Raw genomic sequence first — 23,371 nt, 5'->3', positions numbered from 1 at the left:
TGCTAGTATGTAGAAATACAATTGATTTTTTTATATTGGTCTTGTAACTTGCAATCTTGCTAAATTCACATATTAGTTCTACTAGCTTTGTCGTAGATTTTACTAGATTTTTGACATGAAGCATCATGTCATCATGTCATCTTTTCTCATACAGAAGCCTTTTATTTCTTTTTATTCCCTTATTGCACAAATTAGAAGAATGTTTAGTAAAATGTTGAATAGAAGTAGTGAGAGTGGACCTCCTTCCCTTTTTCCACACCTTAGGACAAAGTATTTCATCTTTCCCTACTTAGGGTAATGTTATCTTAAATGCCCTTATCAAGTTGAGGAAGTTTCTTTCTATTTCAAATTTGTTAAGAGTTTTAAAAATAAGAAATGGATGTCAGATTTTGTTAAATGCTTTTGCTGCATCTATTGAGATGATCATATGATATTTCTTTTATAGTCTGTTAATATGGTAAATTAGCTGTTGACTTTTGTATGTTAAACCAACCTTATATTCTTGCAATAGCCTCTGCTTCATAGTATTGTCTTACTCCTTTTATATATTGTTGGGGTTTTCCAGTGTTTTTGTATTATTGGGCTTAATTTGCTAAAACTTTGTTAAAAACCTTTGATCTATGTTTGTGAATGATATTGGTCTATCGTTTTCTTTTCTTGTAGTATCTTTTTCTATTTTTTAGTAGAAACGGGGTCTCACTAAGTTGGTCAGGCAGGTCTTTACAAGACATTTACAAGACATTACAAGAAAAGAAATAGTTTTGGTATTAAAGTAATACCAGTCTCATAAAATGAGTAGGAAAATATTCCCTCCTCTCCAATTGCTATGACGTAATTTGTGAAGAATTGACATTATTTCTTCCTTAAATGTTTAGTAGAATTGATAAGTGAATCCATTTGAATCTGATGCTTTCATTCTGGGAAGGGTTTTAACTGCAAAAAGGCTGTCTTTAATAAATGTATGGATATTCAGATTTTTTCTTTGAGTGAACTTTGTGTTTTTCAAGAAATTTGTCAACTTCACTTAAAGTGTCAAATTTATTGAAATTGTTTATAATTTTCACTTATTATACTTTTACCATCTGTAGAATTTATGTTAATGTTACCTCTTTCATTTCTAACTTTGGTAATTTGTATCTTCTCTTTTTTTTCCTTGTTAGTTTGGTTAGAGGTTTATTAATATTATTGATCTATCAAAGAACCGGTTTTGGTTTATTTGATTTTTGTATTGTCTTCTAGTTTCTATTTCTTTCATTTCTGATCTTATCTTCATGATTTCCCTTCTTTTGCTTGTGTTGGTTTTACCCCACACTTCTTATTCTGGTTTCTTAGGTGGAAATCAGGTCATTCATTTCGGCGTTTTTTCTTTTTATTAGATGGGTTGGATGCTCTACATTTCCCTTGAAGTTGTGCGTCAGTATCATTACTCAGATTATGATACACTGTGTTTTCATTTTCATTCCATTTAACATACTTTCTAACTCCTATTTTCATTTTTCATTTGACGCATATGTTTTTTAGAAGTGTGTCAATTGCATTCTAAATCTTAGATTTTTCTAGAGATCATTTTGTTGTTAGTCATTTTAATTTCGTGTGGTCAAAGAAAATACATCATATGACTTAAATTATTTTGAGTTTATTAAAACTTGTTTCATGACCCAAATATTGTTTACTTTGGTAAACATTCTGCATGCACTTTCAAAGAATGTGTGTTATGCTGTTGTTGGATGGAGTGTTTGCTGGATGGATAGTGGTGTTTAGGTCTTCTATATCCTTGATTATTTTTGTTATTCTGCCAATTACTGAGAGAGGGGTGCTGAACTCTCTGACAGTAGTTGTGAAAGTGCCTATTTTCTTCGCAGTTCAATCACGTATTTCAAAGTTTTGTTATTAGGTGGATAACATATAGGCTTGTGTGTCCTCTTAATGAATTGACCCCTTAATCTTTATGAAATGGCCCTTTCTCCCTGGTCATATTCTTGCTATAAAATCTAGTTTGTCAGATATCAATACGGCCACCTCTGCTGTCTGTGGTGTTAGCCTAACACTGTGTCTCTCCTGGCCCTCCCCACGCGCCTGTAGCACTTTTAACCTATTTGTGTATAACCTATTTAAAGTGAGTTTCTGATAGTCAGACTAAAGCTCGGTCTTGCATTTTTATTCAATCTCACAGTATCTGCTTTTTCAGTGTTTAGGTCATTTATTTTAATGTGATTGTTGACATGGTTGAGTTTCAATCTACCAATCTGGAAGATATTTTCTATTTGTCTCTACTGTTCTTTGTTCCTTTTTCTGCCTTCTTTTAGATGGAATATTATTTTAATGGTACACTTATCTCCATTGCTGGCTTATTAGCTTTAACTCTGCTGTGTTACTCTGGCGGTTTGTTGTACGCGTATCTAACTTATCACAGCTTACTCTCAAATGTTCTTATACTGCTTCACATATAGCATAAGAAGTCTTTCCTTCTTATCTTTGTTCCTCTTTACCTAATATTTTTCCCCCCTCTGGTTGCCTTTAAGATTTCACCTTGATCACTGGTTTTGAGTAATTTGATTATGATGGCCTTGTGGTTTTTTTCATTTCTTGTGCTGATATTTGTGGAGCTTCTTAGATCTGTGGGGGCTGAGTTTTCATTAAATTTAGGTATTTTTTAGACATTTCTTTAAGCATTTTTTTTTTTTTCTGTACCCTCCTCCCCATCCTAAGGGCCTCTAATGACACATATGTTAGGGTGCTTGATGTCCCACACCTCACAAACGATCTGCTTATGTTTTTCAGCCTTTTTTTTTTTTTTTTAAGACAAAGTCTCACTCTGTTGCTCAGGTTGGAGTACAGTGCCACAACTATGGCTCACTGCAGCACCAACCTCCCAGGCTCAAGCCTCCCACTTCAGCCCTCTAAGTAGCTGGGACTGTAGGTACACACCACCATGTTTGGCTAATTTTTATATTTTTTGTAGAGACAGGGTCTCATTATGTTGCCCAGGCTGGTCTCAAACTCTTAGGCTCAAGCTATCCTCCCACCGTGGCCTCCCAAAGTGCTGGGATTACCGGCATGAGCCACTGTGCCTGGCCCATTGCTTTCAGTCTTTATTCTCTCTGTGTGTTATTTCAGATCATGTCTCTTGCTATTGTCTTCAAGTTCACTAACATTTTCTCATGCACTTTAGAAAAGAGGGCATTGAAGAAATCGTATCCTAAGTGGATAGTCAAGGAGAAGGGGCTTGGTGAAGCCCCTGTCTGGACACCTTGTTCGTTAAGTCATGCTGCTCAGGGCCTGGTGCAAGCTGGCCATGGAGAAGCTGCAGATTGGCTGTCCGGATGTGTTTCTAGTGGCATTTCTAGTGAAGCCAGGTTCTGAGTTACATGCAGGAAACCATCATCCTCAGCAAACTAACACAGGAACAGAAAACCAAACACCGCATGTTCTCACTCATAAGTGGGAGTTGAACAGTGAGAACACATGGACACAGGGAGGGGAACATCACACACTGGGGCCTATTGAGGGGTGGGGGACAAGGGGAGGGAGAGCATTAGGACCAATACGTAATGCATGTGGGACTTAAAACCTAGATGACGGGTTGATAGGTGCAGCAAACCACCATGGCCCATGTATACCTATGTAACAAAGCGGGATGTTCTGCACAGGTATCCCAGATCATAAAGTAAAATAAAAAAATAAAAATAAAAAGAAAGAAAGAAAGAAGGTATAAATGGAATTGGGGGAGGGGTCTCGTAACACTCACACATGTGCAGGGAGTTTGGAGGTCCCTTCTCTTCCCCCTTTGTTTTAGATGCAGTTAAACACAGCTGGTGCTCATTAAGTGCTTGCATCCAGCAACTCTCGAATCCTCATAACAAGCCTATCATAGGGGACTCTTATACCTATTTTGCAGGTGGTAAAACTGAGGCACAGACAGGTTGAGTAACCCGGTCAAGGTTCATTCAGTGAGAAGCATCAGAGCCCGGATTTGAGCCCTGGTGGTCTGGCTCTGAAGCCCCTGTTTTTATCCACCCCACCGTCTAGCACCTAGAACCCCACTTTGCATATGAGGAGATTGAGGGCCAGAGAGGGGAAGTCACCTGTCCAAGACCACAGAGTGAGTGCATGTTGGAACGGAGGCTGTGGCCGCAGCAGCACCTGGCCATGCCTGGGAGTGACTGGTTTCCGCTGGTCTCGGTGCTTGGGGCCCATCTTCTTGCTGGCTGGTGAGCCCTTGAGGTCAGAGATCTGGGGCTGTGGACACAGTGGGATCCTTCGGGGTGACAGTTAAGGGCCTTGACCACCCCATTTCCTGGAAGCAGCATCAGCTCCGTGAGTGTCTGTTGGCTCGTATGTAAGATGGGGACATCACACCATGTCCCTGAGGGTTAAATGTGACCACGCAGGGGGAGGGTGTAGCTCAGAGCCCAGGGCCTTGGCAAGCACAGTCAACAGCAATCACCAGAACCCCGCAGCAAGGTTCCCCTGCCTTCCCCGAGCTCCACGGAGGTCTGGATTTGCAACCCTCCAGCTGCTTTTCTTTATTTCCCTTTCCCTGTGGTCTGTGCTCCTTCCAGAGAACAGAGAGCTTCACCCATCCATCGGCAGGGAGCGTTTTGAGGGAGAGCTGCCACCATTTTTATTCCTAAAGATTAAAGAGGCCGGGCGCAGTGGCTCACACCTGTAATCCCAGCACTTTGGGAGGCTGAGGCGGGCGGATCACGAGATCAGGAGATCCAGACCATCCTGGCTAACACGGTGAATCCCTGTCTCTACTAAAAATACAAAAAATTAGTCGGGCATGGTGACAGGCTCCTGTGATCCCAGTTACTTGAGAGGCTGAGGCAGGGGAATCACTTGAATCCGGGAGGCGGAGGTTGCAGTGAACCGAGATCGCACCATTGTACTCTAGCCTGGGTGACAGAGCGAGACTCTGTCTCAAAAAAAAAAAAAAAAAAAAAAAAAATAAAAAAAAAGAAAACAGATGCAAACAAACAAACAAAACCCTGCTCTGAGGTTTCCTGACCGTTTCCTCTTTCAAAGGTGCAGAACAGCACATCAAAACCAGAAGATGAATCAAAACGTTGCTGGTGGATTCTAGAAAACTCCAGTCACAAGGATGAGGAAGAATGTGCTGAGGTATAGAAGAGGCTGCTTTGTAGCTGCTTCTGGTTTTGGGTTTGTGCTTTATGACAGCGAGTCATTGTGAAACGTCCTTTTCCCAGAGGGCGCCTTGGCCACTCCGGCAGGCTCTTCGGTCTACAGTTTTGCCAGGGGCTCTCCTGGTAGGAATACCTTTGAACATATATTTTCTGAAGTTTCCAGTAGAATTACAAGACTTCAAAGTGGCCCAGCTACTTGGGAGGCCGAGGCAGGAGAATCTCTTGAATCTGGTAGGTGGAGGTTGCAGTGAGACGAGATGGTGCCACTGCACTCTAGCCTGGATGACAGAGTGAAACCCTGTCTCAATCAATCAAACAACTTCGAAGTGCTACCCAAACAGCATGCTTCTGAACATTGGTTCTAAGACCACGGTCACAGCCAACCCAGACAGTGGCTGCAGAGATGTTGGAAGCATCACCCAGGTTACGTCAGGCATATTAGACAGGTGTGCTCATGTGCTCATTCAGGTCCTCCAAGAAGCAGACACCAATAGAGGATTCGATGCACAAGAGATTCCTAGGGGAGCTGGTGCCAATAATAACAGACCGTGTGTGCCAGTTGCCACATGAAGCGGGATATCCTGTTTCCCTCTCCACTTGGGAACCATCAGGGGTGGGAAACTGAGTCTCTTTTTCCAAGTCTTTAATTCTGATTTACTGTCAAAGTCCCTGACTGAATGGCTTCTGCAGGGGAATGCTGTAAGCGGGCATAAACAGCACCTCATGTAATTTCTACTGAGAAAAGGGAAACACACCATGAATCGGATGACAGAAATGACGCCGCATGGCTTTTTCTTCCCTAAACCTGTGGAACCAGATTCTTCCAGGGCCCGAGTTATTCCGGGTTCTAAGTTAGGAATCTTTAGAAGCCCCATGAACCTTGAAACCGAGAACTAGTTAAGTGATTCATTTAACAAACATCTATGGAGCACCTGTGTGTCAGACCCTCTTAGATGCAGACGATGCAGAAACAAACTAGACACAAATTTCTCCCTCTGGGAGCTCCTCTTCTGGGAGCTAAAGATGGACTACAACAAATGCCCAAGACACACACAAAACAGTAGAGAAAGGAAAGCTGTATTAAGCTGTTCTTGCATTGCTGTAAAGAAATACCTGACACTGGATAATTTACAAAGAAAAGAGATTTAATTGGCTCATGGTTCTGCGGGGTGTACAAGCATGGCACTGGCATCTGCCTGGCTTCTGGGCAGGCCTCAGGGAGCTTTTACTCATGGTGGAAGGTGAAGTTGGAGCAGGCACATCACATGGCAGGCGTGGAAGCAAGAGACAGAGAGAGTGAGGGGAAGTGCTACCTACTTTAAAACAGCTAGTACTCACTCACTATTGTGAGGACAGCACCAAGGGGATGGCGCTAAACCATTCATGAGAAATCCACCTCTGTGATCCAGTCACCTCCCACCAGGCCCTGCCTCCAACATTGGGGTTTACAATTCACCATGAGATTTGTGGGGGACAACATCCAAGCTATATTAGGGGGTGACTGGGCAGGCCATTGAGGTCCGCAAGGACGTGAAAGGGGTTTTGTTGGGGAAAGCCGCCAGGAGGGGTTGTCTGAGCTCAGTAGCCATGATCCTAGGGCCCCTCTTCTACAGAGTGGCTGCTTTCAGAGGTTCTGGTAGAAATTCTCTGGACTCTGTGGTCTGCTTTTGGACCCCAGAAAGGTGGGTCCATTAGAAGAACCAGCCTCACCTGTTGTGCCCTGGGCACTGTGCTGAGTGGGATGGGAAAAGGCCCCCATCCTAGCCACTGACCTGGAGTGTGGCTGGGGAGTTGAGAAAGTACAGCGGGTCCCAGCTCATGGAGGCAGCTATGATTTAGAAGTTCATGCTCCTTGTTGAAGGCCTCAGGGATAGGGAGAAAACTAAGTGAGATGTGAGAAGCACATAGCCCAGTAACTGGTATTTCACAAGCACCAGTAAAGGACAATGATCATGAATTGGATTGTTATCATTAACCTAATCAGCGCCACCATCATCACCACTTCCATAATCATTGTCACATCATTACCATCACCATCATCACTGTTATCACCATCATCATCACCACCATCACCATCGTCACCATCTCCACCACCATAATCATTGTCATACCATCACCATCACAATTATTATCATCAACATCATCATCACAGTTATCACCATCATCATCATAACCACCATCATCACTATCATTACCTTCACCATCATCATCACCATCACCATCGTCACCATCACCAACACCATAATCATTGTCACACCATCACCATCACAATTATCATCACCATCATTACCATAATCACCACTGCCATCACCATCACCATCATCCTCACTATCATCACCATCATCATCACTACCACAGTAATTATTACATCATCACCGTCATCACCATCATCACCATCATTATCATCATCATTGTTATCACCACCACCGTCACCACTATCACCATTACCGCCACCATCATCACCACCAACATAATCATTATCATATCATCATCACCACCATCATCACCATCACCTCCATTACCACCATCGTCACCACCATTATCACCATCTTCATCATCACCATTATCACCTTCATCATCACCATTATCACCTTCATCATCATCTTTTATCACTCTCATCATCACCACCATCACCATCATCATTACATTTATCATCATCGTCATTATACAAACAGACATGACCTTGCTCGCTGCCTTCTTTTTTTTTTTTTCTTGAGACGGAGTCTCGCTCTGTCTCCCAGGCTGGAGTGCAGTGGCGCGATCTCAGCTCACTGCAAGCTCCGCTTCCTGGGTTCACACCATTCTCCTGCCTCAGCCTCCCGAGTAGCTGGGACTACAGGTGTCTGCCACCACACCCAGCTAATTTTTTGTATTTGTAGTGGAGACTGGGTTTCACTGTGTTAGCCAGGATGGTCTCGATCTCCTGATCTCGTGATCCGCCCGCCTTGGCCTCCCAAAGTGCTGGGATTACAGGCGTGAGCCACCGCGCCCAGCTGCTCGCTACCTTTTTAAGCCAGCTTTACAGTCTTAGGTGAAGAGTTACAGGGAGCAGTGGGGTAGGATTTATGCTGTAGAAAAAGTAATCAAGTTCTTAGGACAATGATATTTAGAGGGTAAGGTGAAGTAATCTTTTGGATTTTAATCCCTACCCTGATTGTAATGAAATCAGTAGGTGGCAATACAGGGCCTCTGACCATCTTCATGATTGCCCCTCAACTGTGCTCAGGGATGGCAAAATTGTTATTTCAGATAAAATCTAATTATAGTTTTGCCATGAAATAATTGCTCTTTTGAGGAAGCCTCAGTCTTGGCATCTTCATAAATAGCTCCCAATTTCTTTACCAGAATAATCAGGTGTTGTTTCAGAGACAGGCATAGTTATTCTGTGGATTCCAACAGTCCTTGTACTTCATCTATGGAAAGTGTAGCAATTGCAAAACTGTGAGCCCTCCTTCTAAAGATTATGGGTTTAAAAGTATGCCTCATCCATTTGATGAAACTGGCACTTCAACTGATTCAACCTCAAGGGGAGGCAGCATCACGTAGCAAACGGGCATAAAATGAGAAGCCAGAGCTCAGGGGTGAGCCCTGGCTTTGCTGCTGCTGATGTGGATCCTTGGGCAAGGTGCTCTTTGAGCCTCAGTTTCCTTATACAAATGAGAAAAATATCACATTGATCCAAATTTCACCCAGCTCTTATGAGGCCAACGGGAATGGATAAGACCTTCTGAACTTAAAGCGCCAGTGTTAGTTAGTTATAGATAGATAGATAGATAGATAGATAGATAGATAGATAGATAGACAGACAGACAGACAGACAGACAGACAGACAGACAGGCCAGGCACATTGGCTCATGCTTGTAATCCCAGCACTTTGGGAGGCCTAGTGAGAGGATCACCTGAGGTCAGGAGTTCAAGACCAGCCTGGCCAACATGGTAAAACCGCATCTCTACTAAAAATACAAAAATTAGCTGGGCGTGGTGGCACGCACCTGTAGTCCCAGTAGTTGGGAGGCTGAGGCAGGAGAATCTCTTGAATCCAGGAGGTGGAGGTTGCAGTGAGCCAAGATCGTGCCATTGCACTCCAGCCTAGGTGGCAGAGTGAGACTCTGTCTCAAAAATAAAATAATAAAATAAAGATAGATAGATTCAAGGCAGCTCAAAGGCAGTGCTTTCCGACAGAACTTACGGTGATGATGGAAATGTTCTGTAGGTCAGAATCAACCCTGGTCTAGGGAGGACAGCCGTCCATGTAAGAAATATGCCAGTTCCACGTGGGGCCTCATGGTTGGACAGAGAAGGATGGGAATTCTCTGGCGAGGAGAGTTTTCATCACAAACCATGGTCCGTACAAATTAAGAAATCTTGGACTTAGCTTAAAGAATGGTAGAACAGTGAAGGAGTTGGTAATCAGCTGCAGAAGGGTCCTTCGCTATGATTATTTGGACCTACCTTCAGGAAGCCCTTCCTGGTGCCCGCACAGTCAGGCCCACTGTGAACACTGAGTTGCCAGAGCACTCACTGCCCCATTCCTTGTCCGTGTGACTGCTCTAGGTTTGCTGTCAACTTCCCATGCCCCTCTGTCTTGTCTCTCCAACCTCACTTCCCAAGACAGGGCTTTGTCTCCTGAGGGCTCCTTGTATCAGCCATGGAGCCCGGTCTGATGCAGTGCTCATGGTCACTGTTGGCATGAGAAAGTCATGTTTCTTAGCCACCAGGAAGACAATGGGCCAATCATGTGAGAGAAGCAAGCCAGATGGAATGCCTTCAGCTGCAAGGAACAGAAGATTCAACCCCAACTGGGGTAAACTAGCCAGGGGTTTATCAATGTACATGACAAGAAGTTCCAAGGTCGGGAAGCTCTGGGGTTGGTCATTCAGCAAGCCAGTGACATGGTGAATAACGGAGGCTCTTCCCATTTTTAGTGCTGCCATCCTCAGCATGTATTTCTTGGGTATCTTCCCTCCTGGGCTCAATATGGCTGCCCTGGCTCCAGACCTTGCAAGCAGGCACAATAATCTCCATTGCATTCCCTGGCTAGAGAGTATGCGATGTGTGGAGTGGTACCATAAAACCCATGGAATAATAGCAGAGCCATCACAATAACCTCTCAACATCTGTGTGACAAGATCACCTCCAGCTTCCTAATGTTTTGTAGATATTAACATGTCTCAGAAGCCATTTGGATACAAAGCTCTGCTTCACAGACGAGGAAACAGGGTTGGGGAGTGACAGGCTCTGCCTAGGCTGCAGTGAATCTGAGAGATGTGGCTGCTTAAGGTCAGGTGGTGGGGTTGCATTAGAACTCAGGTTTTCTGACTCCTGTCTAATTAAGATGCTCCTTTTTTCTGAATTCTATTGACTGGAGTGACTTGAGGATCTCCCCTAAATAGCAGCCATCGCTGTTAGCCACCTGGTCCCAGATGGGAAACTTGCTGTTTTGGGGCTCTCAGGGAAGCTTCATGGTTGTGTCCCTGGGGCACTGGCTCCCTCTAGTGAACAAACTAAATTACACGATATTCCTTCAGGATCCATGCAATGACGCAACGAACTCTCAAAAACATTCTCAGTGCGGAATCAGCTGAAATGCTGATTCCGGGGCCTCATCCTCAGAGATTTGAATTCAACAGGTCTAGAATGGGGCCTGGAAATATGTGTTTTAACAAACTCCAAGATGACTTTGATGCTGCAGGTCCTCTGACTGTACTTTGAGAACCACATTCCCTGGCAGTTTGGGGGCAGGAAAAGAGCATGTGGGGTCTGAAGACTTGGTTGCTGGTCTTGCTATGTGACCTTGGGCAAGGCCATTTGCTCTCTGGGTCTCTGTGTTCTCGTCCATAAGACCAGTGGGGTGGACTAGAGAGGGGGCACATTGTAGAGTCTTGGGAATGAGAGTCTCTTTGACCTCAGTATCCCCAACTGTAAAACAAAAGGGGTGGGCAAATGGTTAAAAAGAGGAAGGCGGACAACACCCAATTCTGGCCAGGCTGTGGAGCAACTCAAGCCCTCATGCAATTTGATGGGAGTGAAATTTGTTGCAACCACTTTGGAAGACTCTGTGGCAATGTCCACTATATCCATCCCCCGTGACCCAGCGACTCCTCCGCTGGGTACAATCCCTCCTGGTTCAAGGTTTCACTTTCCATGGGTTCAGTTACCCTTAGTCAACCTCAGTTTGAAAATATTAAATGGAAAATTCCAGAGAGAGTGAGAGAGAGAATGCACACGCACATTCACATAACTTTTCTTACAGTAACTATTATAATTATTCTAGTTTTTTTTTTTTTGATGTGGAGTCTCACTGTGTCACCCAGGCTGGAGTGCAGTGGCGTGATCTCAGCTCACTGCAACCTCTGCCTCCCGGGTTCAAGCGATTCTCGTGCCTCAGCCTCCAGAGTAGCTTGGATTACAGGCGCGTGCCACCATGCCCGGCCTTATTCTAGTTTTTTATTAGTTATTATTGTTGCCTAAATTAAACTTTATCATGGCTTTGTGTGTACACAAAAAACATAGTATATATAGTGCTTGGCATTATCCACGGTGCCAGACATTTCCTGGGGGTCTTGAAATGTATCCCTTGAGGGCAAGCAGGGAAAACTGTATGTATGCAAGAGAAATGTAAACATCTGTTTACCTAAAGACGTAGAAAAGAAAGGTCATAGCAACATGGCTCAGTTTAGACAAAATCTGGGAGCTGCCCCCATGCCCATCATTAGTGCATGGATCAGTAAATGGGAGGCAACTCATACAGTGGAATATGATACAGCAATGAGGTCGGGCAAACTATTGCTACAGGCTACAGCCAACACAGCTTTAGCAACATGATGTTGAGCAAATAGTCTAGATTCTGCAGAGCTGGGCCAGGGCCCCCCAAGTGCAGACCTGCCCCCTTTCCCCCTCTGGAGTTTTATGATTGCAAATCAGATACCATTTTCTCATCAACATATATTATGATTCCAGAGTGTATTTCCACCCCCCTCAAAGTGTGTGACTCTGTTTATAATAAGTTCAACAGCAGGTGAAAGAAATCTCTGCTGTTAGAAGTCAGGAGAGTGGTTACCCTTCTGGAGGAGAGGGAGAGGTGCGGGGAGGGTGGTGATCACAAGGGTTTCTGGGTGTTCCTGGAGGGGCTGGCTGATGGCCTGTTCCTTTTTTCTAGGTGCTAGTTACACGGGTGTGTTCAGTTTGTGAAATTCCTCAAGCAGTATGCCAAGGACTCATGCACTTTTTATATGTTACATTTCCATAAAACATTTACATCTTTAAAAAAGGAGGGTGGGATGAGAGGCTGTCTTGGGGTCATTCATTCTGGCCCTGCTGTGCCTTGGCTCTCTCAGTCTAGCCCTGCTTCCTTTTTTTTTTTTTTTTCTTTCAGCTGTGCTTAGCACCCAGGGAAAGATCCCGGTGGGGGTGGGGTGGACTCCTTGCTTGGGGTTTGGCAGGGTTTTCTGAGGTCATGCCAAGAGGCTGCTGTGGATGGAGAGATGCGTAAGGACTGAATTTCCTTGCAGGGTCTGACTCTGGGCTGCAAAGTGGTTTCCTTGGCAACCAGCTGTTGTCAGAAAAACAGAACAATGAGAGAACACGGCAGGGTCAGACGAGGAAAGATACTCTGGGGAACTCACGCACGCAGAGGAACAAGAGGAAGCCGTAAGAGTCGGGGCTGGGCCAGGGTCCTCAAAGTGCAGACCTGCCCCTCTTCCCACCTCTGGAGTGTTATGTTTGCAAATCAGGTCTCATTTTCTCGTAGACATATATTATGATTCCAGAATGTATTTCCATCCCCTCAAATTGTGAGGTCTGTGAAATATGGCTGGTCAGACCCATTTCCCCCAGGTTGGGGATCAAATATGGTGTCTTGTCTGTTTGGATCTCTAATGAATCACCATAAACAGAGTGGCTTATAAACAACAGAAAGTGATTTGTCACTTCTGGAGGCTAGAAGTCTGAGATTAAGGTGCCAGCAGGTTTAGGGTCTGTGATGGCTTCTTCCTGCTTCATGGATGGCGCCTTTTGCTGTGTCCTTGCATGGTGGAAGGGGTGAGGCAGCTCTCCAGCGCTTCTTTCATGAGGGGCACTAATTCCATTGTGAGGGCTCTGCCCTCCTGACCTTATCACCTCTCAAAGACCCCACTTCCTAATGACATCAGCTCAGGGGTTACAGTTTAAACATGTGAATTTTAGGGGAACACACATTCAGAAGATGTGTGCACATTGAAAATTTAAAAAAAAACAATCACTTACATCCCACTTGTCTTTATTTGTAGAAAGTCCAGTATTGCATCTTGAAGATCCTCACCTTCCCTATTGTCCATGAAGGCTGGGGTCATTCTAGGTCCATGGGGGAGGTCAGCAACCTTCAAATTGCAGGTGGAAGGAGGGTCCTAAAATGTTTGAGCCCCTCGCTGGAGCTGCTGCGCCAGTGGTGACCACACAGTGTCGCTGTTGAACACTGTTTTTGCACAGCCTGAGGAACGCTGGCTTTCCACTGAAGTGAGGCCCCCAGGAGAGCTCCTTCCAGGCACACCCAGGTGCTCAGCTTCTGTTCTCCCAAATAAAACATCAGGCAATAAAACACCAGGGTCGCTGGGGCCAGAGGTACTTCCAGTCTCCCCAGAGATGGGACAAAACCTCCCCAACATCGCACAGCCGAAAGGCCCAGGCTCCTGAACACATGCACACACATGTACATACACACGTGTATCATGCGTACACACGTATGCACACACACCTGCACACACATGCACATACATGTACACATGCACACACAGGCACAGATGCACACACATAATGCACACACAAACACTCTCTCTCTCTCTCTCTCTGCATTGTGTAGTTTGGAGCTGTGAAGCTGAAAGCCCTAAGATACTTTAGGGCTAAGTTTGCTCCAGCTAAAGATCCTGCAAAGATCCCCTGTGGAAGCTCACATGTGGTCTACACGGGGTAGGATATAAACTTGGGGTCTACACGGGGTAGGATATAAACTTGGGCCGCAGAGTTAGACATTTTTGTATTCAAGTCTTGGTTCTGCCAAATGCAACCTGTAGATTTTGGCAAGTAGTTTCGTCTCTCAGAACCTTATAAAATGGATAATAGAGTAGTGCCCATCCGATAGGGCTGTTGCCAGGGACAAGGAAATAATACCCGTGAAGCACTGCTTAAAGGTTTCTCCTCCAAGGGCTTCAGCTCTTGGGGACTCATTTGCATCTGTGCCTGGCTGCAGGCTGTCCCTAAGGACTGAGTTCTGGGGTTGTCTTGCCTTCTGTTCACCCTGGAATCAGCCATTTCTCCAAGGAGCTTGGGCTCTGGCATTCCTATGCCCCAAACTCCCTGGATACTTGTAATGTGCAACCAGGTTGAGGACTGTACAGCGTCTTTGTTCCTTCCAGTATCTGAAGAACCTCCTGGTGTGAGTGTTCACTGTGTGCTGGGGATACCATCTTATTTGATCCTCACAAAACACCCCACAAGGGAAAATTGTTAACCAATTTTGCACATTTAAAAAAAAAAAAAAAACAAAGGCTGCCCCAAATAGGTGATGTGTCCGTGGTCACACATGGAGTGGAGACAGAGCAGGATTTGAACCCAGGCCCCTCTTTCTCTAGAGCCCTTTGCTTCCTCTCTGCCTCTACTTCTCAGCCTTCCAGCCCTGGAGCTATGAAAATCAGCCTTCCCTACACGCTCAAGCCTGCACTCCTTGCATATTCCACTTAATATGTTCTCCCACAGGGTTTTATGTTGCAATTTTCATTCATTCATTCACCCCTACCCTGGGCCTGGCCGCATGGGGCATCTGTGACTAGTTTCTTAGGTTTAGTCTCCCCATTTAAAAAGGAAATTCAGGCTCATGAAAAAAGATTTGGAAAATACACAAATAATATAGACTTAGTTGCACACTCAACATCCACTGTTCTTGGTGTTTGGGTGCCCTTCCTTCCTTCCTTCCTTCCTTCCTTCCTTCCTTCCTTCCTTCCTTCCTTCCTTCTTTCCCTCCCTCCCTCCCTCCTTCCTTCCTTCCTTCCTTTCTTCCTTCCTTCCTTCTTTCCTGCTTTCTTTCGATGGAGTTTCACTCTTGTTGTCCAGGCTGGAGTGCAATGGTGCGATCTCGGTTCACCGCAACCTCTGCCTCCTAGGTTCAAGCGATTCTCCTGCCTCAGCCTCCCAAGTAGCTGGGACTACAGGCATGCCCCTCCATGCCTGGATAATTTTGTATTTTTAGTAGAGACGGGGTTTCTCCATGTTGGTCAGGCTGGTCTTGAACTCTTGACCTCAGGTGATCCGCCTGCCTCTGTCGGCCTCTCAAAGTGCTAGGAATAGAGGCGTGAGCCACTGCGCCCAGCCATTTGGGTGTCTTTCTTTCCAGACTCCGCTTGCTGCCCTTGTGCTGTCAGGTGATTCTCAGTTGACATCTTATCACCACCATGTCCTAATAATAATAATAATAATAATACAATTTGGAGCAAATGCTGGGTCCTGCTATAACCTGCATGCCATGAGCTCCTACAGTTTTATGACGATGCTTTGAAGGGGGAAATTTCACCCATCCCTGTTTGACAGATGAGGTCACTGGGGCAAAGCCACGCAGCTAGAGCCAAGCTGTGAGGCCAGGCAGCTTGGCACAAAGGGGACTGCACAGACCACCTTTTCTTACTCCTCCAACAACAGTGACTGAGTTCCTTCCAGCTTAAGGTTCTGTCTGGAGCTCCCAGGATTCCGCTCTGGTGAAAACTACATCCCTGAGAGTCCGTTAATTCCTTCAGGGAGTCTCCAAGACTGGGGCTTGACTCAGCTTCCAGCCTAGCCAGGCCTTTCCGGAGTCTTCCAACTCCTGGTGTCAGCTCTTTGTCCTGGGAGGCTAAGCGTCCAGAGGACCCGAGTGACCCTGGCCCTTGTCTCTCTCCACCAAAGGCTCCTGAAATAAAACAGAGTTGGTAGATCTGTTTCCGAGTGACAACGCCCCTTGTCTGTCCCCACCAAAGACTCTTGAAATAAAACACTGAGTTGGTAGGTCTGTTGCTTGCTGCTGAAATGCAAGCTCAGGGCTCCCTGGGTTTTGAACACCATTTGGGGCTCTGAGTACCTGTGGGGGAAGGGAGGCCTTCACTATCAGCATGTCAGCATGGCCTCTTCACCCCTCCCGCCCGCCCGCCAGTCTGCTGACACCTCTGCGGGCATCTCCTCCTTCTCTGCAGAGAGAGAGAGATAAGCATCTTTCTGAAGGAGGCAACGGGTCATCTTCTGGCACAAATTAAACTGCAGAGGCTCCTGAGGACATGCCGGGAGTCACTCTGAGCTCCTTGTAACAGTGAGGGGCTGGGTGGCTGCTGGGGCTCTGGGTCCCCCAGGCCCATCCATCAGCTGGGCGGCTTTGATTCTGATAGTGGTTTGATCTCCAGTGACAGGAGTGGGGGAGGAGGTTTATGGCCTCCACTTCCCCCAGGCCTTGGAGCTCAGTGGCTCCAGGGCGGACCTTGTCCAGCCAGGTCGTGGCCTGCATTTGGTCTAACAGGCTGGCGTGGAGAACTGACAAGGAACTAGCTACAAACAGCCCCGTGTGGGGCTGCAGATCTATATTTTGAATACTTGTCTCATTTATTACAATAACTGGAGTGTAGGTATTAGTGCATCACCTTGCGCATGAGGAAACAGGCTCAGAGAGGGTGAGTGAGTTGTCTAAGGCTACCCAGCTAGGAGGCAGAGTTGGGTTTTAGACAGGTCTATCTGACGCTATAGCTCAGCGTATTCTGATTTTCCACAAAGTTTCCCAAATGTAGGGGCAGGTGGGGCTGACTCTGGGCCCTAAAAAGTCCTGACACCCTGGGAGAGCAAAGGCTGTGCTGGGACTTTCTGTTCACATGAAGGAGAAAGTCTCAGGGTGGTTCCAATAGGTCTTTAACCCTCAAAAGCATTTGCTCGTCTCTCTTGGGATTTTATTGTTATTGTTGATTGTTTTGGATACAAATTTATTTGTTTTAATTTTTTCGTATATTAACTTTAAAAAAAAAAATTTCAAGCTTACAGAAGAGTTGCCAGTGTGCAACAACTGAGACTTTGAGTGTAACTTGCCGACCTGATGTGCCCTCACCCCTGGATGCTTGGTGTAAGCCTCCTGCACACCAGGACTTTTCCCTACAGAGCTACAAAAGGGTCATCAAAATCAGAAGCTACACTGGGACATCGTTACCATGCAACCCTCAGACCCTGCTCAGCTTTCCCCAGTGGTTTGAAAAAGACTCAGAGCCTTAGACAGCCCTCAGTTTCAAGCTAGGATTTAATAACATTGTCTTCTTTCCTTTTAACTTGTTTGGATGATTGATTGCTTTCTGTTTATGGCTGGCAGCATCGGCTTCCTTTTAAGGTTGTGATATAAATTGCATTATATCTAATATTTTAAAATTTGTTGAGGTTTGTTTTATGACCAGGGTATGGTCTCTCTTGGTGAAGGTTCCATGGAGCCTTAAAAAGAATGTGCATTCTGCTGTTGTTTGTTAGAATGTTTTATAAATGTCAATTAGATCCTGTTGGTTGATGGTGCTGTTCAGCTCTTCTATATCCTTGCTGATTTTCTGTCCAGTAGTTTCATCAATTGCTGGGAGAAGGGCATTGATGTCTTGAACTATAATTGTGATTTGTCTATTTCTTCTTTCAGTTCTATCAGTTTTTGCTTCACATATTTTGAAACTCTGCTGTTTGGTGCATACATATTTAAGATTGCTATGTCTTCTTGATAGATTGACTCTTTTATCATTATACAATGTCCCTTTTGGTCCCTGATAAGTTTCTTTGCTCTAAAGTCCACTTTATTTGATATTAATATAGACAGGCCTCCTTTTTATGGATTAATGTGCTTGAAATATGTATATATATATTTATATATCTATCTCTCTATATATATCTTTGTCTACCTATGTAACTATAATGTTTACCTATGTAACTATATTTGAAATGAGTTTCTTTTAGACAGTGTAGAGTTAGGTCATTTAAAAAAATCATTCTGTGCTGGGCACGGTGGATCATGCCTGTAATCCCAGTACTTTGGGAGGCTGAGGCGGGAGGATCACGAGTTCAGGAGTTTGAGACCAGCCTGACCAACATGGTGAAACCCTGTCTCTACTAAAAATACAAAAATTAACCAGGCGTGGTGGTGTGCACCTGTAATCCCAGCTACTCAGGAGGCTGAGACAGGAGAATTGCTTGAACCCGGAAGGTGGAGGTTTCAGTGAGCTGAGATTGTGCCATTGCACTCCAGCCTGGGAGACAGAGCTACACTCCATCTCAAAAAAAAAAAAAAAAAATCATTCTGCCTACCTATGCCTTTTAATTGGTGTATCTAGGCCGTTTACATTTAATGTAATTATTGGCAGAGTAGGACTTAAATCTCCCATTTTATTTATTCTGTTTGTTCCTTCTGTTCATCATTCCTCTGTTTCCATTTTTCTGTCTTTCTATGGGTTACTTGAACATTTTTAAAAAAATTCCATTTATATATTTGAGTATATTTCTTTGAATGGTTTTTTAGTGGCGGTACATTATACATACATATCTTATCACAGTCATGAAGTTTTCCTTAAAGTTAAGTAAAAAAGTGAGTTGATTGAAAAAGATATTGAGTAAATAACAGTTAGCACTCATGGAGTGGTTACTTTCTGCTAGGCATTTTCCTAATTGCTTAACATGTATTAACTCATTTAATTCTCATGATAACCTCATGATGTAGATTATGATTCCTGTTTCCTAGTTAAGGCAACAAAGGGACAGAGAGGTTAAATCACCTGTCCAAAGCCACACAGCCAGTAACTGGCAGAGTGGGGACTGGAACCCAGGCTGCCTGGCTCAGGCTCTGTGTTCCTGACCATCATGCTATACATCTTCTAAGGTTGATGTGATGATATGCCAAAAACTGTAAAGGTGGACTGCATGGTCTAAATTTGGGAAACCTTCTACTTGGCTGTATTTGTTTCCAGACCCTCTGCCATGAGATCTTTACACTCCTGGTAGAAGAAGAGAGAGAAGGGGTGGCTCTGTAGCTGTTTTGAAAATATCATGAAGGGGCAGGCACAGAGAAGCTTGTAGGGTCCTTGTGTTCCCAAAACTGCCAAGCCCAGGTGTTGGGGGCGGGATGGAGGAAGCGGGAGGAGTGGCCTGTCTGTCATCTTGTGCTGTGCCACATGCACCCATATGCCACCTGCTCATGCTCTTCAAGGTTGCCCCAGTCACCGTCCCTCCTCCCCAGCTCCCACATATTTCCCTCCTTCCTTCCTTCCTTCCTTCCTTCCTTCCTTCCTTCCTTCCTTCCTTCCTTCCTTCCTTCCTTCCTTCTTTCTTTCTTTGCTCCACTTCTCTGCAGGTCTCTTTGTTTCTCTCTGTTGGTTTCTCTGAGCATCTCTCCCCTTGTCTCCCTGTGTCTCTGCTCTGTCTCCCCATCTCTGGTCCACAGCCCCACAGCTCTTCGCCCTCCTTAGTTGTCTCTTAGCGCAGCTCTAGGGCCAGGGCTGAGGCTTTGCCAGCCCTGCTTTCAAGCAGACAAGATCAGTCCAATGTTCTGACAAGTGGAGACCTGGTTTCTTTGCCAGTTTCAGTCCTTCCTTGCAGGAGGGTCAGCATTTGGGGAAAGGAAAAAAGCCACATTCTTGAAGAAAGGAGAAGCAGGTTGGGACCCTCTAAGTTTTGAAAACCCAGACACTTCCCAGGCAAGCTCATCTCAGGAGGGCAGAGCCAGTCCCCCTGCACATTCTGAGGTAGATTGCTCCAGGGAGCCCAGGCCAGGCTGGCAGGGGAGCGGTCCTGGATAAGAAGCAAACCCTCCAGTCAGGAGGCTCCCCACCCTCAGGGGAGGACAGAGGAGGATGTGTGGGAAAGGCCATTGGCTTCCTGCTCTCCGCCTCCTTGCAGACGCCTTGAGGGCCCACTCCTGTCTCCTGGGGAACATGGAGGACTGAGCTGTAGGAGCCAGGAGAGCCAGGTCCCAGAGCCGATCAGCTGTGGCCTTGATAGAGGACTGCCCTGGAAATGTCCATGGGAGATGCCCCTGGGAGCGGCATGCCCCTGGGGGATAGGCAGGGAGAGAGAGAGAGAGAGAGAGCGCGAGAGAGAGAGAGAGCGAGAGAGAGAGAGAGAGAGCTCCAACTACAGAAATCCAAAGAAACCAAGGAGCCCAGACAGCATCAGAGAGAGACATCGAGAGCAGCGGGGGAGGTAGACAGAGGGAGACAGGGCGGTGGCAGCCAGCCTTGCTGCACGTGCCAGGTACTGGGGCATCCCTGGGTGAGTGGGCGGGACTGTGGCCTGGGGGTTAAGCAGGGACCTGGGCTAGGTGGAGCTGCCACCTCCACTGACCCTTCCCAGACCCCCATCCTGCCCTGCTTGGGGCACCTGCGGGACCTGGGGGCTGGGTTGTGGGTACACCGGGAAGTGTGAGTTTGTGCGTGTGCGTGTGTGTGTGTGTGTGTGTGCAGGCCTGCCTGGGGGAGTGTGTATCCCAGTCCACTTTCCTAGAGGAGTCGGGTTCTTCATGCTAGGGGCCTCCCCCGGGATCCTCCATCCTGGGGGCCTCCCTGGGGGTCCCACACCAGCGGGTTGCTGGGTGGGCAGCAGAGCTCTGTGGGTAAGCCCCCTCTCCACTGGGGGTTCAGGGCTGAGGCTCTGTGGCAGCTGCCTGAAGCCTTTGGCTCTAGCTAAGCAGCCTGCTCCCTCCCACAGGCTCTGGGCTGTGCCTGCAAGCCATCCTTCACACCCTCTCCCTTCCCGCCGCCTTAGCTTTGGCGAGGGCTTTGTACAAAGGACTTTGAGCTCAGCCACAGTGGAGGTGAGAGTGGAGCCTGGGCTGCCATTGGGGCTGGTAGCCCGGCTCTGCCGTTTGCCCTGGGACCACCCTGCTGGGCCTCAGTTTTCTTATCTGTAAAGTGGAGATATGAGCAGCACCTACCTCTCAGGGTTCATAGCACAGTGCTAGCTCCTAACTGGAGCCTGCAAACATCAGCCATTTGTATGGTTTGAAAATGTGCCCCTGTGCACTCGCAAACCCCACTTCCCCGCTAAGCCCCCAGGCCCCTTGGTGACACTGACCAGAGCCTGCTCCGAGTCTGGACCTGGCATCATAATGGTCTCCCTTGCATCCCTGCCTCTTCCCTACTGTTTAACCCAGGCAAGTCCTGTACCCCTGCAAGCCTCATCTATAGAATGGGGCAGAAAAAACGCTTTTTCTCCCCCAGGCAATGCTCTGTGTAAAGACACTCCACACGCACTCAGGAAACAAAGGTAATGTTGCTGTTAGAAAGGCAAATTCACCTCCTCGCCACCGGGCCTCTGTATGTGAACAGACTTGGTGCTTTGGAGCCAGAAGAAAACTGCTGGGATCCTGATAGTCCCCTCACTCCCTGCACTACAGATGAGCAAGCTGAGACCACACGAGGGAAGCAGCAGAGGAAAAACCAGAACCTGGCCCAGCCCCGCAGCCTCCTTCCTCACCAAGTGCTACAGACTCTGTTTTGCCTTGTTTCACCTTCAAGTCCTTATCATGGAACTTGTATTTATTTTTACGACTCTTACAGGGAACTCAGCGAGTGTGGTAAATTGCAATGTTGGGCAATAAAATGCCTTGTTCCAAAGTTGGTGGCCTGGCAGAGACTGACAGATGTTCCCCAGGGTCTTTCTTAATAATAGAAATCATAGTTTTTAGCTGGCTGCATAGACATTGCTGGAAATAACGACTACATTTCCGAGCCTCCTTGCAGTTAGATGTAGCAAACTGACGAAGTTTTGGCCAATGGCATGTAAGGGAAAGTGTCTTTAAAGAGTATGGGGTGCACCTGTATGCCATTATCTTCCTCTTCCTCTTTTTAGCTTGCTAGAATGTGAATGTGATGGCTGGAGCTTTAGCAGCCACATTGGACTATGAGGCAGCCTTGGTACTAGAAATCCATGCCTGGTGGAACAAACAAGATAGAAAGAGCCTGGGTCTCCAACCCTTGGCTGCCGCTGGGCTTCTTGAACACACAATAAAACACATTTCTATCTTGTTCAAAAACATTGTTAATCTGAGATGTTTTAGCTAAACTTAACCTTAATGAATGGACAGGGGCATATGAAGTGAGAATGGGAAGGGAGTGGTCCGTCCTGGCAGGGAGGTGGAGTTTATCACAGATGTGTTTGGAACAGCCAGTGTGTTACAGGGTGTTTCAGGGGGGATCCATGCTGGGCTTGACTTTCACATTTATCTCCAACATAATTCTTATCATCACAAACCCCAGCTCAAAAACCTTCACAGAAAAGGCCCACACTTCTTGGCCAGGTGTTGAAGGCCGTTCCCACCTTCCTGATCTTACACCTGCTGTTCGTGGTTTGCTTCTGCCCAAGCAGTTTCTGTGACTTCATAAAACTGCACCCACCCCTTCCACCTCAAACACTTTGACCCACTGCTCCCTGCACCTCTTGTTCAACACCATTTTCATGAAGCAGCAACACCCGAGGTGAATGCCTGTCTTCCTCTGAGTGTCTTTTCTTTCTTTCTTTCTTTTTTTTTAGAGATGGGGTCTTGCACTGTTGCCCAGGCTGGAGTGCAGTGGTATGATCATAGCTCACTGCAGCCTCCAATTCACGGGCTCGAGCAACCTTCCTGCTTCCGCCTCCCGAGTAGCTGAGACTACAGGTGCACACCACCATGCCTGGCTAACTTACTTATTTGTTTTTGTAGAGATGGGATCTTATTTGGTTGCCCAGGCTGGTCTCAAACTCCTGGCCTCAGGGGCGTCTCCCACCTTGGCTTCCCAAAGTTCTGGGATGACACTGTGGCCATCCTTCCTCTGAGTTTCTTTCCCACTGTCCATCCTCCTTGGAGGTGCAGGTATTTGTGCATTTATCCCATCTCCCTCGCCCAACGCCACATTCCTCGAGGGCAGGATGTTCGTGGCCCTCATTTCCCACTCAGGGTTGGACACAGTGTTGTCCAGCATCTGTGGGGCAGTGAAGGGGAATGAGCTCTGGGCTGGAGACCGGTGACCTTGGCCTGGAATCCATCTCCACTTCTTCCTAGCTGGGTGAGGAGCAGCACCTGATCCCTTAGTCTCAGCTTTCTCAGATGCAAGAGAGGGCTGGTAACAGGCTCATCCAAGTCCAAAGTCCAAGCAGGCACTCATCACCCAGCAGGCACTCAACCATCCTAAGCAGGGGCCGACCCCAGGGCTCTGAGGATGGCTGAGCTCAGGCTGGACGTGATCAGCATGGCT

The 23,371-nt window shown here is 46.5% G+C and overlaps 2 long non-coding RNA genes across 4 annotated transcripts in view; both read left to right on the top strand.

Moving 5' to 3' along the window:
- Positions 1–23,371, top strand: part of LOC110740393 — a 63,586-nt gene that overhangs the window by 6,611 nt on the left and 33,604 nt on the right. The window lies entirely within an intron of this gene.
- Positions 11,631–21,777, top strand: LOC110740471. 2 transcript variants are annotated; one of them, XR_002519341.2, is made up of 2 exons: positions 11,631–12,797; positions 21,359–21,777. It is a non-coding gene; the product is annotated as an uncharacterized LOC110740471 (long non-coding RNA). The 2 variants fall into 2 exon arrangements; XR_002519342.1 differs by lacking the exon at positions 11,631–12,797 and adding an exon at positions 19,494–20,393.

This window comes from Papio anubis, chromosome 18 (genome assembly GCF_008728515.1).
Source record: "Papio anubis isolate 15944 chromosome 18, Panubis1.0, whole genome shotgun sequence".
Taxonomy (NCBI): Eukaryota; Metazoa; Chordata; class Mammalia; order Primates; family Cercopithecidae; genus Papio; species Papio anubis.
This window is presented reverse-complemented; position numbering and strand designations above follow the sequence as displayed.